A 4,554-nucleotide genomic window follows, 5' to 3' on the forward strand; every position below is an offset into this window, starting at 1 on the left:
CAAAGATTTTTACAAAAGTTACATTGGGGCTTGCCTTTGTGACAACATTTTTCTTTATTTTTATTAGTCCTTTTGCAACAAGAAAGACTAGTACTTTCTCACCCTTTTCTTCAACCTTTTTAGAAGAATCATCATGATCCTACTTCTTTTTTTTATTTTAATTTTTCTTTTGCTGATTTTGTTGAGAAAATTTTTAGAATTCACATTTATTCTGGAATGGAAATACGTCTCTTTGAATTGATTTTCACAAAAAATCTTTGCTTCTTGTTTGCACAAAATTATCCCACTAAATCTTTGATAGAAAGCTTAGAAAAATATTTTGTCTCCTCAGTGATAGCAACAATGTACTCATACTTTTTTGTAACACTAATTAGAATCTTTTCCACAACTTGTTGATCATATATTATATCACCATAATATCTTATTTCATCAACAATCATGACACTCGTACAATATTCATCTATCTTTTTCCAGATTCTATCATATTTTTTAAACAAAATTCTATCATCTTCAAGTTTTGAAATTCTCTTAAAAGAGTTTGATGATTTATAGTGCTTACCTTTTCATCACCATACACCTCTGATTCTAGAGAATCCCAAGCTTTCTTTATAGTCTTACAAGTAGACTTTTTTCAAAATATGCTTTTGATATTCCCGTTTGGATCTTGCTCAATGCTTTTGCATCTTGACAATATTTATCCTCAAGATTTGTCAGCTCTACTACTGAAAGTTTACCATCATTTTCTAGATCTTCATAGCCATTTACCATAATTGTCCACAAACCTTCAACCTTCAACTGTGTTCTCATTCATATCTTCTAGTATTCAAAATAATTTTCATAAAAAAGTGGAGTAATAAAAAATTAGCAATCGACACCTTTATTTACTTTTTATGCCATATTTATTCGTCACCAAACCATAGATTAAGAACAAAAAATCTGCTCCTGATACCTATTGGAAGGAAATATAGAAGGAGAATAATCTTTAGATAATGCTGAAATTTTTATAGTCTATTTAAGAACACTTAACATGATTAGAATCATTTATTACATATCTATTTATACTAATAAAATGTAAAACCAAAGTTCTTGCATGAACAACTAAATATATGTAGAACAATTTATTAGATACATGTATTAAAAACTCCTAAAACACTTCTTGAAAACCTAAGACATAGTATTGAAAGATTAAACATCAAGGTGTGATGCATTAATTCCAACAAGAACAAGTTCATGCAAATACAAAAGAAAATCATGCCGGATGTGAAAGAAGAAAACATTCCTAAACATGAATGAAGTGGTATTTAAAGAGAATTTTGTGTGTACCTAACCATATCCTTAAAGCAAAAGGAATTACCATTTGAACTAGTTAGGGGAAACTTCATAACTTGATATCAAATGTATATAAAAGGAAAAATTGCAAAGACAATTGGTCTGTTTGTTGCACACAAAAAAAAATTATTCCTTCAAAGGGCAAAAGACAAGCAATATTGATAGTAAGTAGAGAGACATAAACAATAACTCCTTGAACAAGTGTTAGGATGTTTCTAGGGTTGAATTAGTAATAGGAGAGTTATTGAGTTTACCAACATGGGTTTTTGTGCACTAGTGGGAGTGAGTCATCCTTAACCAGAGGTCTCGGGTTCAAGCCATGTGTATGGACAAAATTCTCTTTAGATCACCACCCCTGAATGGACCCTAAAGATTGTGATCTAAATTTAGTCTAGATCCAATATGTCGTGGGCTTCGAAAATTGGATGGGAAATAAAAAAAACTATCTCTACTATTGTTGTTCCATTTGTGATGAAGTGTGGTTTGTAAAAGAAGAGAGTTTATATTTTCTTTGAGAGTTTTTAGAACCGTTAGAGTTAATTCTTGACTTGAGGTACTGATATTAGTCCTTAGATTAGAAAGTTTTAATTTGAAACTACTCCTTTAAGTTAGTAGAATCATTTGTTTAAATCGTACACATTATCAGTTGTGGTTTTATCCCCTTGAGTAAGAAACTTTTCCATAGTAAATGAAGTGTTCTTAATTTTATGTTACAGTATGACTTGAGGAACCAAATTCTTAAAGTTAACTATCGGTGCATAGTTTACTTTCAATTTGATATTCCTTAGGAAATTTCTATAATATAAAGTTGTTCTTAAGATTATAGACTCATACATAAAGTTAGAAAATTAATATAGTTAATCTAGCTTGTTTGGGCTTGAGTCCATAATGTTGTTGGTACTCTTGAAATGAAACAAATGATGCACTTGCATGATACCTTGTTGTAATTAACCTCATTTAATTTAGGCTCTCTCATGTAAATATTGTTATGGAATGTTGAGGTAATTAAATATAATTTTAATGTTAACTTCACTGTCTTTTTTACTTAAATAAGATTACTTATTACATGTGCAATAAAAAATAGAGTAGGAATTTCATTTTTATATAGGGAAAATGAAAAATATTCCCTCAAACATTGATAAATGGAATGTATATATCATTCGTTATACTTTTTGACTTCAATAAGATTTGAATATTGAATGTACCTCCTTTTACCTTAAAATAAATTATTTTGTGTTAGAACATTAAGGTTCAAATCCTAATGACTAACCATGGGTCCTTGAGGAGGACCTTAAGGAGGTTGCATGGCCAGTGACGCACTCCCTGTAGGTCCTCCCAAGCCTCGTGGGCTAAGGGAAGTAGGTCAAGGCCCCAAGTACCAGTCCCTAAACCTCTACCCACGGTGCACTAGCATGCCACGTGGGTCAATCCATAGATGTTGGTCATGGGTGAGGCCTGAAACTACCATTTAGCAAATGTGCCTATCTTAGAGTGGAAGGGATTACATTCTATATCTAGAGGTACTTTTGCTTCTTGCCTTAAAACTATGAATATTATCTGCAAAGGGTGTATTTACCATCTTGTTAGGGTGACAGATGTGGAGTCTAAAACCCCTTCTCTAGGGTCGGTTCCTATAATGTATGAGTTCCCAAAAGTTTTCCCCTAATGATTTGCTCGGTATTTTTCCCGAGCGAGAAATACATTTTGGTAATGAACTTTTTCCAGATACACATCCTATCTACATTTCTCCTTATAGAATGGCCCTAGCCAAGATGAAATTGCAACTAAAGATTAATTAGACAAAGATTTATTCGACTCGAGTATGTCTTCGTGTGTGCTCCAGTGTTGTGTATTAAAATTAAGGATGTCTATCTTAGAATGTGCATTGATTATGGTCAATTGAATAAAAAGATCATTAAGAAAAATATATCCCCTTCTAAGAATTGATGACTAGTTTGACCAACTTCAAGAGGGCTAGTTTCTTCTCTAAGATTGATCTTCATTCGGGTTATCACCAATTAAGGGCGAGAAGGGTTAATATTCCACAGACAACCTTTAGGACTCGGTATTGTCAGTATGTGTTTTTGGTAATGTCGTTTGGGTTAACTAATGCTTCAGTGGCATTTATGGATTTGATAAATAGAGTGTTTAGAAAGTACCTAGACATGTTTCTTATTGTGTTTATGGATGATATGTTGATCAACTCGAGGTGTTAGGATGAACATATGGACCATTTGCGAATTGTATTGCTTGTTCTTAAGGACGAACAACTTTTCAAAAGTTTGGCAAGTCTGAATTTATGTTAACGTCCGTAGCTTTGCTTGGTCATATTGCATCAATCAGAGTATTGATGTAAATCCTAAGAAGACGGATGTGGTCAACAATTGGACTAGACCTCTAACTCCTTCCAACATTAGAAGATTTTTGGGTTTGGCTGATTACCATAGGAGGTTTATTAAGGGGGTTTCCTCCATTGTTTCTCCATTACGACTTTGGCTCAAAAGAAAGCTGAGATTGAGTGGTCAGAGGATTGGGAGAAATTCTTCTAAGAGTAAAAAGATAGACTTACATTCTCTCTAGTGTTGACCTTACCGGAGGGTATGAATAGTTTTGTTGTATATTTTGACGCCTCTAGAGTGGGGTTGGGATGTGTCCTCATGAAAAATGGTAACCTAATTGCCTATGTTTCAAGGAAACTTAAAGTTCATGAGAAGAATTATCCTACCCATGATCTTGAATTAGTGGAGATTGTGTTTGCCTTGAAAATATTGATATATTAATTCTATAGAGTCCATGTGGATGTTTTCACTGATCACAGAAGTCTTCAATATGTGTTTAGTCAAAAGAAGTTGAGTTATTAAAGGATTATTAGATAAGTGTCCTTTATCACCTCATCAAATCTAATGGTGTAGAGGATGCACTTAGTAGGATATCCATGGGTAGTGTGGCTCTTGTAAAAAAATGAAAAGAAAGAATTAGTTTGTTATAGTGAAATTGCATGAGGTTCCTTTATCTATTATTCTGGATGGGGGTACTAAATTTACTTCACACTTTTTGAAGTCGATTCCAAAAAGGGCTTGGTATTAAAGTTAAGCTTTGCATGACTTTCCATCCCCAAACCGATAGGCAAGCGGAGCAACCATCCAAAAATTGGAAGATATGTTAAAGGGAATGTCTTACAGATTTCAAAGATAATGGGGAGGACCACTTGACACTAATAGAGTT

The sequence above is a fragment of the Solanum lycopersicum genome, chromosome 3 (assembly GCF_036512215.1).
Source record: "Solanum lycopersicum chromosome 3, SLM_r2.1".
NCBI lineage: Eukaryota > Viridiplantae > Streptophyta > Magnoliopsida > Solanales > Solanaceae > Solanum > Solanum lycopersicum.